The following is a 14,830-nucleotide window of genomic DNA, read 5'->3' on the forward strand; positions in this document are numbered from 1 at the left end:
TCAGCCAAGAATGCAAATGCTATTCGGAGACTGCGGGGATTGTGGGATAGCTGGAGTCCTCAGTCCCCCCTCCCTCCCTCCATGAGCGTCCATTTGATTCTTTAGCTTTCCGTTACGCTTGTCACGCAGCACTGTGCTGAGTCCCTGCTGTGGACTCTGTATCATAGCCTGGAGATTTTTTCAAATGCTTTGTCATTTCGTCTTCTGTAACGGAGCTCTGATAGAACAGATTTGTCTCCCCATACAGCGATCAGATCCAGTATCTCCCGTACAGTCCATGCTGGAGCTCTTCTTGGATTTGAGACTACATCGCCAGCAGTGCTGATCAGAGCTCCACGCTGGGCAAACAGGAAATGAAATTCAAAAGTTCACGGGGCTTTTCCTGTCTACCTGGCCAGTGCATCAGAGTTCAGATTGCTTTCCAGAGTGGTCACAATGGTGCACTGTGGGATACCGCTAGGAGGCCAATACCGTCGAATTGCGGCCACACTAATCCTAATCTGACATGGCAATACTGATTTCCGCGCTACTCCCCTCGTCGGGAAGGAGTACAGAAATCGGTTTTAAGAGCCCTTTATATCGATATAAAGGGCTTCGTTGTGTGGACGGGTGCAGGGTTAATTCGGTTTAATGCTGCTAAATTCGGTTTAAACGCGTAGTGTAGACCAGGCCTCAGTCACCATTCATGTTGTTCACATTTGAATTGGTGACCCAGAAGTGAAATGCTCAGTATCCAGTACCAAGCCTCTTATCCATCTCCATTACATCTTTAAATGGGATGGACGGGATGGAATACAGATCAGCAGACATTCTCTGTTGAGTGGCACACTCTCTCTGTCCATGCAATAGGCAAGGAGATGGATTGATCGTCAGATGTCACAAGCTACCATACTTAGAAGAAACCTTTTAAATTATATCAAAGTATGGTGGAAAACATGTTGCAAACAAGCAAAACCTTTTCACTTATGGAGTATGAGAGTTTTCATTCCCCTAGTCAGAAATAGCCAACTACGGCCTCTACTTGTCCATCACATAAAACTCTGCAAGACATAGTGATCAGGTTCTTCAGCACAGTTAAAGTGGAACATTTGACCTGACCACCTTATAGCTCACCTGGTATTCTTTCCTTTTAAAAAAATACCTTGACAAGCGGATGCTGGAGTTCAAATCCACACAACTGCACCCTGAATGTGCCACTTTGACATGACCATTTAACTGATATAACCATGATGAATGGGGTATAGGAGCTGTATGTCAAAGCCATCCAACAATTTATCCCTATGTCATTCTCCACAGGCAATATGATAAATCTAGTGAATGCATTGAAGAGTGAACAATCTATTTATTTATGTTCCTTGCTTTGTATGCTGATTCCCTTCTTCTGGCTTTTCACACATGTTGAGTGAAATGTTCACAATGAGCTCATGCAAAACTCACCTAGTTTCATGTTCTGTTACAAATGGAGATCTCAGGCCAGATTCATCAGATGCTTTGGTGCATATATCTTCTGAGTGATGTCCCATCCAAATTCCAGTGAACCTGGCCAGAACCAGGGGACACAAAACCAGGGGAAAACTGGCACATTCCCAAGAGTATATATATGCAGATTATGACCTACAACTCAAAACCATAGTTGTAAATTATGGTGCATGGCACTTTTACATATGTTTAACCATCAAAAACAACTTATGATGCTAACCAGAGGAGTTTAAAAATTCCACAAATGACCCAGGTAAATGATTTTACACGTGCACTACAGTTTTGTTTTTAATCCTACAGGATACAATCCTATGCATATGAAGGGGAGGGGGAGAGGTGGCAGTAGGCTATACATTTTTCAAAATGCATATGCAAAATTATCATGCATAAATTCTGCATTTGTGCACACAAATGGGAATTTCTATGTGCACACTCAGGGTACGTCTACACTACAGGATTATTCCGATTTTACAGAAACCGGTTTTGTAAAACAGATTGTATAAAGTCGAGTGCACGCGGCCACACAACGCACAGTAATTCGGTGGTGTGCGTCCATGGTCCGAGGCTAGCGTCGATTTCCGGAGCGTTGCACTGTGGGTAGCTATCCCGTAGCTATCCCATAGTTCCTGCAGTCTCCCCCATCCCTTGGAATTCTGGGTTGAGATCCCAGTGCCTGATGGGGCAAAAATCATTGTCGCGGGTGGTTCTGGGTACAGCCTCACCTCTCCCTCCGTGAAAGCAGCAGACAACTGTTTCGCGCCTTTTTTCCTGGGTGAACTGTGCAGACGCCATTCCATGGCAAGCATGGACCCTGCTCAGCTCAATACCACAATCGTGGATGTTTTAAACACCTCGCGCATTCTCGTGCAGTCTATGCTGAACCAGGACCTGCAAAGCCAGGTGAGGAGGAGGCGGCTACGGCAGCATGACGATGAGAGTGATGAGGACATGGACACTGAATTCTCTCAAACCGCGGGGCCCTGCGCTTTGGAGATCCTGATGGTAATGGGGCAGGTTCTAGCCATTGAATGCCGATTTGGGGCCCGGGAAACAAGCACATACTGGTGGGATCGCATAGTTTTGCATGTGTGGGACGATTCGCAGTGGCTGCGAAACTTTCGCATGCAGAAGGGCACTTTCATGGAACTTTGTGACTTACTTTCACCTGCCCTGAAACGTCATAATACCAAGATGAGAGCAGCCCTCACAGTGGAGAAGCGAGTGGCAATAGCCCTCTGGAAGCTTGCAACGCCAGACAGCTACCGGTCAGTTGGGAATCAATTTGGAGTTGGAAAATCTACTGTGGGGGCTGCTGTGATGCAAGTAGCCAAAGCAATCATTAAGCTGCTGCTACGAAAGGTTGTGACTCTGGGAAACATGCAGGCCATAGTGGATGGCTTTGCTGCAATGGGATTCCCTAACTGTGGGGGGCGATAGATGGAACCCATATCCCTATCTTGGCACCGGAGCACCAGGGCACCCAGTACGTAAACCACAAGGGGTACTTTTCAATGGTGCTGCAAGCACTGGTGGATCACAAGGGACGTTTCACCAACATCCACGTGGGATGGGCGGGAAGGGTTCATGACGCTCGCGTCTTCAAAAGCACTACTCTGTTTAAATGGCTGCAGCAAGGGAATTACTTCCCAGACCAGAAAATAACTGTTGGGGATGTTGAAATGCCTGTCGTTATCTTGGGGGACCCAGCCTACCCCTTGATGCCATGGCTCATGAAGCCATACACAGGCAGCCTGGACAGTGGTCAGGAGCTGTTCAACTACAGGCTGAGCAAGTGCAGAATGGTGGTAGAATTTGCCTTTGGCCGTTTAAAGGCGCGCTGGAGCACATTACTGACTCGCTCAGACCTCAGCCAAACCAATGTCCCCTTTGTTATTGCTGCTTGCTGTGTTCTCCACAATCTCTGTGAGAGTAAGGGGGAGACATTTATGGCGGGGTGGGAGGCTGAGGCAAATCACCTGGCCGCTGATTACGCGCAGCCAGACACCAGGGAGATTAGAAGAGCACACCAGGAAGCGGTGCGCATCAGAGAAGCTTTGAAAATGAGCTTCATCACTGGCCAAGGTAGGGTGTGACTGCTGTGTTTGTTTCCCCTTGATGAACCCCCACCTCCCTTGATTGACTCATTCCCTGTAAGCAACCCACCCTCCCCCTTCGATTACAGCTTGCTTAAGGAAATAAAGTCAGCATCGTTTAAAAATCATGTATTCTTTATTAATTCATTATAAAAAGAGGGAGAGAACTGAGAAGGTAGCCCGGGTGTGGTTTGGGAGGAGGATAGGAGGGAAGGAAAAGGCCACTAAAAAAATTTCACAGTAATGACAGCCTTTTGGTTGGGCTATCCACGGGGGTGGAGTGGGCGGGTGCACGGAGCCTCCCCCCATGCGTTCTTACACGTCTGGGTGAGGAGGATGTGGAACATGGTGAAGGGTGAGGGTGGTTATACAGGGGCTGCAGCAGCACTCTGTGATCCTGCTGCCGTTCCTGAAGCTCCACCAGACGCCGGAGCATGTCAGTTTGATCACGCAGCAGCCCCAGAGTTGCATCCCGCCACCGCTGATCTTCCTGCCGCCACCTCTGATCTTCCTGCCGCCACCTCTGATCTTCCTGCCGCCGCCTCTCATCTCGGGCGTCCCTCCTGTCCTCACATTCACTGGCATCTTTCCTGTAATTTGATACCACCTCCTTCCACTCATTCAGATGAGCTGTTTCCTTGCGGATTACTTCCATTATATCCGAGAACATTTCATCTCGCATCTTCTTTTTCCTCCGCCTTATCTGAGCTAGCCTTTGGGATGGAGTAGGGAGGCTTGAAAAAATTGCAGCTGCATGAGGGAGGGAAAAAAGGGAGAGAAGTATTTAAAAAAGATACATTTTACCGAACAATGGTTATACTCTTTCACAGTGAACAGTGCTATTCACCTTATATAGCACATGTGATTTCACTACAAGGTCGCATTTTGCATCTTAATATTGAGTGCCTGCAGCTCTGTTGTTACAGATCTCACAGACACAGGTCCGGGCATCAGAATTCAGCTTGCATGCGGCCATGGTAAGCCACTGTCTTTCGGCTTCTGCAGTGCTTTACCCCTCCCCCAGCCGCATGGCTGGTACCATGAAAGCTCACTGCTAATCACCCCTTCCCCCCCGCCCACCGCGTGGCTGTTAGCTGGGAAGATCCCTTCTAACCAAACGCGAAAAAGCTCATCGGTATTTCACTCCTCCCCACCCCCCACTTGGCTTAGTGCAAGAAAGGATTTTTTTTAAGCTGCAGTCCACGAACCCAGTAGGAAAATGGCCATCTCTGTCCCCTTAATTAAATTTCTGATTTTCAATCAGGTTACCCTGAACGATATCACTCTGCTGAGGATAACACAGCGAGATAAAGAACGGATGTTTCTTGAATGCCAGCAATCACCGGGACAATACACAGCTATGCTTTGCCATGCAATGATACCTGATTACTTGCTACATGCATGGCGTGGTAAAGCGTCCTACCATGGTGGACGGAACAAGGCTGCCTTGCCCAGAAACCGTCTGCAAAGGCTTTTGGAGTACCTCCAGGAGCGCTTCATGGAGATGTCCCTGGAGGATTTCCGCTCAATCCCCAGACAAGTTAACAAACTTTTCTGAGTAACTTTACTGGCTGCGAATGCATCCCAAGTCCTCAGGGCAAATCAATTATTAAAAAAACGCTTCCTTAAAAAACAATGTTTGATATTTACAAAGGTACACTCACCTGAGGTCCCTTCCATGGCTTCATTGTCTGGGATAGTGGCTTGGGAGGGCTGGGAGGGTAATTCCGTCTGGGTCAGAAAAAGCTCCTGGCTGCTTGGGCTAACAGAGTGCTGTGTGCTCTCTGCAAGGTTGTCCTCCTCTTCCTCCTCCTCATCTTCTCCATCCGCAGAATCCTCAGCCATGGCAGAGATTACAACCCCCACCTCGGAATCCACGGACAGGGGTGGGGTAGTTGTGGCGCAGCCCCCTAAAATTGCATGCAGCTCAGCATAGAAGCGGCATGTTTTTGGCCCTGCACCGGACCTTCCGTTTGCTTCTTTGGTTTTCTGGTAGGCTTGTCTGAGCTCCTTAACTTTCACTCTGCACTGCACTGAGTTCCTGCTATGGCCTTTTTCCATCATAGCCTTGGCAATTCTTTCAAATACTTTTTCATTTCGTCTTTTGGAATGCAGTTCTGTTAGCACTGAATCCTCTCCCCATATAGCGATCAGATCCAGTACCTCCCATGTAGTCCATGCTGGAGCTCTTTTTCGATTCTCAGGAGACTGCATTGTTACCTGTGCAGATGAGCTGTGCGTGGTCACCTGTGCTGATGAGCTCTCCACACTGGGCAAGCAGGAAATGAATTTCAAAAGTTCGCGGGGCTTTTCCTGTGTACCTGGCCAGTGCATCCGAGTTCAGATTGCTGTCCAGAGCAGTCACAGTGGTGCACTGTGGGATACCGCCCGGAGGCCAATACCATCAATTTGTGGCCACACTAACCCTAATCCGATATGGTAATACCAATATTAGCGCTACTCCTCTCGTTGGGGAGGAGTACAGAAACTGGTTTAAAGAGCCCTTTATATCGATATAAAGGGCCTCGTAGTGTGGACGGGTGCAGCGTTAAATCGGTTTAACGCTGCTAAAATCGCTGTTTAAACGCGTAGTGTAGACCAGGCCTCAGTCATTGTAAGCACAAAGGTGTAGAGTATTCATAATGGTCAGCATTAGATGTTATCATTTGCTAGAGAAGTTCAAATAATTAATTAATAATAATGGTCAGCCACTATTTGAAAATTTAGTGTTTTTCTGTTTAACATCTGTGAGATTATGATTTTATTTCTAGCCTGTAACTTGTTCTAATTATGCATGATAGACCATAGATCCAAATAAATCAGATTTGAACCAATCTATTGCTAGGTTAACTACAACAAATATGTCAGTTGCCCTCAATTGATCAGACCACACTTGATTTATCATTTACAATGGACCAGATTTTTTAAATTATTTAGGTTCCTAAAGAGGCAGACAGGCTTCTACTGGGATCTTCAAAATAAGCATCTAAACATCTTTAAAAATCTAGCCTAATGCACCTGTTCCAAATCCCACTGAAATCAAAGGAAAGACTCAGACTGACGTCAATGAGCTTGGATCAGGCCTAATGAAAGTGCATTAATTATTATTATTATGTTATCAATAATAGTGACTGAGTGTGTGTGTGGTTAATAAGACCTAGTGAATTGCAATTTGATTATGAATCAGTGGTTTCAGTTCAAGTCAGAGTCTGGATTTCTGGTTAAAGCACAAGAGAGAAAGCTAGTAATTTCTGGCTCCGCCATCTTCACTGTGTGACCTTGGGCACATCACTTAACCTCCATTTCCCTATCTGTAAAATGGATCCAATAATGCTTTCCTCATGCTTAAAGATATTGTGAAGATTAATTAATTACTGTGTGTAAAGCATGTTGAAATCCTTGGATGAAAGCACTCGCTGTAAACTACTATTCTTTCACAAAACTAGAGTTTCAGCACAGAGCCAAAGGACAGAATGGACACCGACTTTCTTATCCATTGAGATTGTCCTGTAAGTCAGGTTTAGAAAAATGGAGCTGCACTGCTGCTTCCGATTCAATACCACATTTATTATTTTATTTGTCGTAGAGAACCTTGATTTCTAGGTCTGTCCATGCAATTCCCTTTAGGAGAAGAAACTTTAAGAAATGCTTTAGCATTATAGAAGCTAGAGTTTAAAAATACTTTCTAGATCGTGTCCCTTCTTCTACAAAGGGTGGTTGTATTCTTTTGACTAAGGCCTTTCCTAGTACTAAATATTGAAACTGAACAGAAAATTAGAACAAAAATTAACCTGTTGCGAATACTTACATTATCCGAGTAGAATAAAATGCAAAAGGGTAATAAACAGCACAAATGCTGAAAAGTTCATTAGTTTTGTTATTCTTTCCACATAAATAATCCAAAGCTGGTATGAATAACATAATACAGCATGTATGCATTTATATAGGTGTACATATTTTAAACATTTTTTTTTATTTTGATAGTGTAACTTTAAAAATAATTTTGCTCTTTGGGGGTGAAATTAACGTCTCTGTGCAGGGCCAGTACAAGACCTAGCCATCACCAAAGTCCTATCCTTTGATTATGAAATAAGTCATGGATAGGTTGTCCACGAGACCTCTGTAGAGGATTGAATTTCATCCTGGATGAATTTTTCCTGCCCTTTGCAGCTGATTTGTTCGGCAAAGTTTTTAATGATACACTGAGAATAAATAGTGATTAATCTAGAACTGAAATCAAGCTCTTATGTCACTTCAAAAATTAATATTCAGTTAAAATAATCATTTTGTCATAACTTTTAATGCATCAGGTAGACCTCAAGTATCAGTAATGTCTCAGGTTTCAAAACAATGCTCTCACAGACAGCATGGGAAATTCACAAGGTCTTTACATAGCTCTGGATCGCTAACTTAGTGCCCGCACTTTGTGATCACATGTTACAGCCTAATTGTTCAATCCTACAAACTAGAGCTGACCCTGCCAGAAGGATGAACATTGAAAAATATTGACCCTTTTTATGGAACAGAAGATTGAGAAAAAATTCAGTCCAAATGTTGAAATGAAACACTGACATTTTCAATCAAAAGAAAATATTTCAATATTCCTGAATCTAAACATTTAATTTGTTTGTTGACTTGATTCCCTGTGGTGGCACACCAAGAGGAAGCGGCCATAGTTTATTATAGGCAATGTAGTCTGGCTGGGGAGGACAGGGGAAATTAGAGACACAAGGGACCTGGAACTACAACTTCAATGAGGCATTGCAACAGCTGAGGTAGCTGCAGACATTAAAGTTGACTCAATTTTCCAATGGAAAATTCTGACAAAAGTGATAATTTCCTGTGGAAAATTTTGATGGAAACCTATTTTCCAAAAGAACAATGTGTCATTTGAAATTTTTTGATCAGCAAATGCTTGTGATACAAAACTTTACTCATGTGAGACCCATTGAAATCAGGCAGACTAAACATGTGAGAAAGGCTACGTATGTGTAAATTCAGACTAAATATTTGCATAACAATTACCACATAACAAACAGGCCCCAGTTCAGCAAAGCATTTAAAAACCTGAAAGTCAATAAGATTACTCACTTTCATTGACTTGGGTCAGAATACACAGATGCTTAAAGTTAAGCATGTTTAAATGTACTGGTGAATGAGGCCATAGAGTTTGCATGGATAGTCCCATTGACTTTAATAGGTTTATTAACATAAGGGTTGAATGATCATATCCCTATTTCTTTAATGTTCCATCTCTTTATAAATAGCTTCACTTGGGTCTCCCATGGTGCTCGCTACTTTATACTGACTTATTTATAGTTATAAATAAGAATGAATAAAGCATGCTGTAAACAGCCCGAATCATCGCCCAGTCTCTGAAATGCATCTGAACTTTTTTCCAAAATTAACTAAGGATCCTAATACCCCAAACAGGACTCCATCCCTGCAATCATCCAAAAATCCCAGTCTGACACTCCCTTCCTCTTTGAAGATTGCATTGCTGGGCAAGGAAGTTTTAGCAGCTGCTCTGATTGCCTCAGAGCCTCATCTGTGCTTTAATAGCAAGTGCTGTGTGCCATGTAAGGTGCTCAACACACACAGTTCCAGAGCACAAACAATGTGAATTTAGAGGTAGCCTGTATAGAACAGAGAGGTTACTAGATCTCCCTCCAATGGATTAATCAGAATCTGAGGTATGTGGGGAACTGAGGAAGAGGATGAAACTGGAACCTACATAAGAGCGATGGGGAAGGCAGAGGGAAGGCAGAGAAAAAACTCAGATGACAGGAAACAAGCATTCACCTCTTTTGAGGCTCATCCCTACTTGCATACAAATGATTCATATTCCAACCATCACAGGGGAAATAGAACAGAGTTGGGGAAACCCTAAAATTAGAATATAATAAGTGGCCTGGGCCTACAAATTGGTTCTGCCAAGAAGGAAGGATACAGTGGATATTAAACATTAAAGAGGGTCTAAGGTATCCCTAAATGTTTTTGTTTTTTTAAACTATCAGTTTCTCCCTTAAACTTCCTTTCTAGATCCAGGCCTAAAATATCTATATCTTACAGCTGGATGGTACCTTGTCCCCAAAAGCCATTCTTACAATTTTTCTGAATTTTCTAAAGCAAGGCAGCTGGTCATCATAAGAGCCAATAATGAATTCATTTGGGAAAGAATGATTGCTGCACATACACATACACACATGTGCCTAAGAGTGGCTCTGCGTGTTCTTGCCTTTATTTTCTTCCACATCAGTAATAAGCAACCATAACTACCCCTGCTGTGACCATGGATCCATGTATGTGCAATTCACTGTTTTAATCACTTAGATCATTTATATATATTGGTGAATGGTTCACAAATGTTTTCACAACTTATTATATTTTGATCATGTATTCATCTAACAAGCCCTGGTTCAGTTTCAGGACAATGGTGGTTTGAGTGGAGTACTTACATGAGTATAAAGAATGACCTGTTTAGCAGTTATAATACTGTCTGTTGTGAAATATCTCTTGGTGTTTCTTGCTCCCTCCCTATTTGCAGCATGTTCTTTGAGACAGTGAATCAATTGAATGGACATATGGAGCTTTAAACTCCTATTTAAAGTTACTATAGCATTGCTGACATACATTGACCTCATTAATACTGTTACATCATATCTTATTTTTAAATGTGAAGTGCCTTTAAATAGTTATATTTCATCAGTGCATACAATATATGGGGTTACATGCAAATATCCCACTGTGTTTCAGGAGTGATGAGGAATGCAATAACCCATCACCATGGCAAACAGCATAGTTTATTTGAAAAATACTTATACGAATAAAAGATTTTATCCCTTTTGTTTATTCAAAGAAAAAATGTAACAATCTCTAATGGTAACACTTGCTTAAGGAGGTATTTGTAACCTAATTCAATATAATATTATACTTTTGACATTTCTCTTTTGTTAAAAAAATATATATATTTGGTGACTTTGGAAAAGTAAGAATGATCTAATACTGGCAATGCTGCTTGCAATGTTCCTCAGAATGCATTGTGCTATTTTATATGAATGGCAAGTACAAGATCCCAAGTACACCGCAATCCCAAAACAATTACCTTATGCAGCATAATTTGCTATTCTCCTCTAGATTTTTAAAGTTTCCTTCGTTATTCTTTTGTATGACAGTGTCTAGAGGAGTTTACAGGACACAGTTAACTCCAATGTGGTTGACATTAAAATTTTGTAAAATGAGGTTTTACAAAGCCTAAGACCAACAGAAACATTGCATTTTTTAAAAAAGTACCAATAGAAATAGTTGTTATAGCAATGCGTATAACCCTGCAGTATTTGCAATTCAAACATAGCAGAAACTTCAAATCTGAAAGCAAAACGGATTACAATGATTTTCATGTTCCAAGCTGAAAACAATTGTAAAAGTAAACAAAGTACATTCGAGAGTGGAAAATATTTTGGACTTTTAGGGTTCCCCCCACCCCAGTTTAAAACACAACCAAGGTGTTAATAGTAGCACTGATAAAGAAACTGGTTTGTTGCCACATCCAACAACAACAGGCAGGGTCAACGTTAGACTTGCTGGAGCCCAGGGCAGAAACTAAGGAGTGGGCCCCAACTCCGCTCAAGCCGGAGCTCAAGCACTGCTGTCCAGGGCTGAAGCCTGAGCTGCCTGCTGTTACCACTCACCCCTCCCCACCCCGTAAAGAGGCACACCCCACAGTTTCAAAACCTCTGTTTCAGTGTAATTTTTTTTCCACTTTAAGAGATTAAATTATTGTAATATTCGCATTACATTTACCCACAGTAACTCTGTAGAGATGATGTAACTTAGCTTCATGAGGCCCCCTGTAGTGTGGGTCGCTGGGCAATTGCCCTGCTTCCTACCCCTTAATGCCAGCCATGCCAATGTGTCAATGATAATCTCTCAGTTAACTTCAATAGGCATTGGATCAAGCTTTGTGATTTTTAATCTGACAGTGCACTTTTAGATTCTATTCTCTCCCCCGTATTTGCACTGATCATTTCCCCTCACCCAGCACCTAAAAACAAAAAAGACTTGTTTGAATTAATATGATTAATTGGTTGGATGTAAATATCAGACAGCTTTTGCAGAAATAATTAGTAAGGCTTAAGTAACCCCTGTAAGGGGCACTTAACGATTATTATAGCCATATAGCTTTATTCTGATTCAGGATCATCCAGCTTTAGTAAAAGTTGAGCAGATTCCAGTGCTTAAGCTGGCGGAGCTGCAATAGAATTAATGTTTGGGCTCAGAGTAAATTGTTCAAAAACATGACTAATACAAGAGATCCAAGAAAGATTTAAGTGATGTCTATAGAATCAGACTCAACCACAACTAGAAAAGAGTTTAACACAATATTTTCACTCCATGTAACCTTTGCTTAAATCAGTAGTGTGACAAAATGATCATGGCTTCTATGACACACACAATTAGCTTTTTCTTTCAGTTTAATTATATTAACACAGAAAGCATCAAGTATAGTTGTAGTTTGTTCCCCGGACAAGAAAATCAAGGGTAAAATGGAAAGGTAAGGAGGGGAAATCTGGCAAACCTATTTGATCTCCACCTTGAGAGCCTTCTCTGTGGCTCTGAAGATTTGGTATTCTGCTCTTTGTCATGCAAACAACACAGCACTGTGATGTTTATTTGAGTAAAAGACAGTAAGCATAGCATGCAGACTTATAATGATATAAAAGCACATTTGGAGATCGTAGTTGCCAGGAGATATCAAACAGAACACACAGAAGCATCAGGGAAGCAGAGTCTCAATAACCCCACAGCGGAATTTGCACTTTAAACACCTCAGAATTCCACACGTCCTGTGTACAGTATACGTGTAGCATAGCAGCAATGGTATATGGAACATTACAAATGGTCAAACAGGGATTTCTCTTCTTCTGAGATGTGACCCCTTACTCTCAATGTCAAAATATGAGCATTAGGAAACTCCATCTGCCTGTGTCACTATGCTTCACTTTTATTTGGCTTTAAACCTTCATGTATCTATGATGCAATTAATACAAAAGAACCTTATCAAATATTGCAGAAAACTCAAACTGCAATTCATTTATCCTCTTTGGGGGCAGAGGGGAAGGTGTATTCAGATTAAACTTCCCTAGAGTCCATATCTCACAACTGTAATATAACAATGAAGGATAGTTTCTGAGCAGATGTGATATAAAATATAATGGAACATGGGTACTATAGCTTTTGAAAGCTTTTGTATCATAGTGGTTTCCTTACCCTAGCACTCTATTGGTGCTATACAAATAATAGCATGGTGGCATAAACTGATCATCATTTAAGTCAGGAAGAAATGTCTCCACATCAGTTATTGCATCACTGAATAAATTATGGCTTCAGTTCAGGAACGCACTTAAGCACATGCTTAAGTCCATCCCAGTTCAGGATAGCACATAAGCATGTGCTCTATGGGCTCAGCATGTGCTTAACTCCCACTGAAATCACTTTATATTAAGCACATATTTCAGTACTGTCCTGAACAGGAATGTCAGCTTGAATGAGATCCTATGAAGACTTCTCTTCTGAGACATCCTGCACTGGGCACAAATGGAGACAGGATGCCAGACTAAATAGACCTCAAATTACAAGTAAAGTATACTAATTTTTTTTTTCAAATCCCATTGAAATTTTGAATTTCAAACTTAAAAAAAAAAAGAGAAAATTTACTTTTGTAATTTTTTCCACTTTTCCTTCCAAACAGGTCTGGTTACAACTGTTATGCTTTTATATACTCTTGTTGAGTTCAAATTCATTTTAGCACATCAATATTTTTAAAACCTTTTTGCTTGTTGTACTTGGGAGCAGGAGGTGATGAGAAAGTGCCTAATAAAAGTTTGTGAGAAGTGCTGCAGCAAATAGCTTAAAGGAGTTTTAAATGTTTCTCTCAAAGTGTCAAGGTGGGTGAGGTAATATCTTTTTTGGGGCCAACTTTTGCTGGTGAGAGAGACAAGCTTTCAAACTTACACAGAGCTTTTCTTCACTTCTCTTTCAAAATGTGTGAGCCTCTTGCCCATTTGCCCAGTAGGCCATGTAAATCTGAAAGCACTCTTCAATAATGTCATGGGGGGCTGGAAAAAAAAATTTCAAGAAATCTAAAGTAATGTTAAGTGTGAGCTGATCATTAGGGTCCAATCTGTGTCTGGCCCTTGTTCAGGTGTGTTGTAGGGAAGGGGGGTCCTAAGGAGCCTTCCAATTGCCTTATGTCGCTTGTGTAAAGGCTATATACAACTGAGGTCCTTGCTCGGTGGGACAGTTTAGAAGTGCTTCCATCTCTACTCACCAGAGGGCATACATCAGCCCAAAGGTGCAGGGAAGGGTGGGGAGGAGGTGGAATTAAGGTTTTCCCACCCCTCCACAACTACCTGAAGAACAGGACTGGTATAGAATAGCATAGCAGCAGCCAGTCTTCCCCTGTGCAATAGGGAACTTGGGACAGAAGCAGCCGAACAGGGTGGGAAGTGCTGGTGCAGAAGCAAGGCCTCAGGGAAAGAGGCGGTGCACGGGCTGGGTCTTGGCAGAAGGGGCAGTGTGAGGGCCGGGGCTTGGGGAAGAGGGTTGGTGCAAGGATGGTGCGGAGGGGCAGCGTGGTATAGAGGGCGTGGCCACAGTTCGGGTGTCTGTGGCCCCCCACTTTTAGGGTGCTTCTGTCACTCCTATCTTGGGAAGGAATTCCATCTTTATGAGCTCCCCCAGGGCCTATGCAGCTCCACACTGCTCCTAATGCTGGGTTGTACCTTAAAGGTCACTAATCATGATCATGGTCCTTTTATAGTCTGAGCGTGAGAAAGATGAAGAGCAGAAGAAACTTACTTTAAAAACAATAAAGAATCCTGTGGCACCTTATAGACTAACAGACGTTCTGCAGCATGAGCTTTGGTGTGGACTGACCCTCTTCAGAGAAGTCTGAGAAGAAGGAAATATTTCACCACACACGCTGCTCTGCTGCGAGCGTCTGTTAGTCTATAAGGTGCTCCTCTGATACTTTAAAAACAGTAGCCATTGAAAAACTGTGGGAGGTTGGATTAAGTGTTAAAATGCTGAAAAAGCAAATTCCACAATGGTAAACAACTAGAAACTGAATATCTTGATTTACTCAACTTACATGTACCCCAGTAATGGCACTTCTACATTACAATTTTTTTCCACCTCCATTGATTTTAATAGACTTGTGTACCCATCAGATTTTAAATTAGTAAAAAACCTTGCTG

This window comes from Mauremys reevesii, linkage group 2 (genome assembly GCF_016161935.1).
Source record: "Mauremys reevesii isolate NIE-2019 linkage group 2, ASM1616193v1, whole genome shotgun sequence".
Lineage (NCBI taxonomy): Eukaryota > Metazoa > Chordata > Testudines > Geoemydidae > Mauremys > Mauremys reevesii.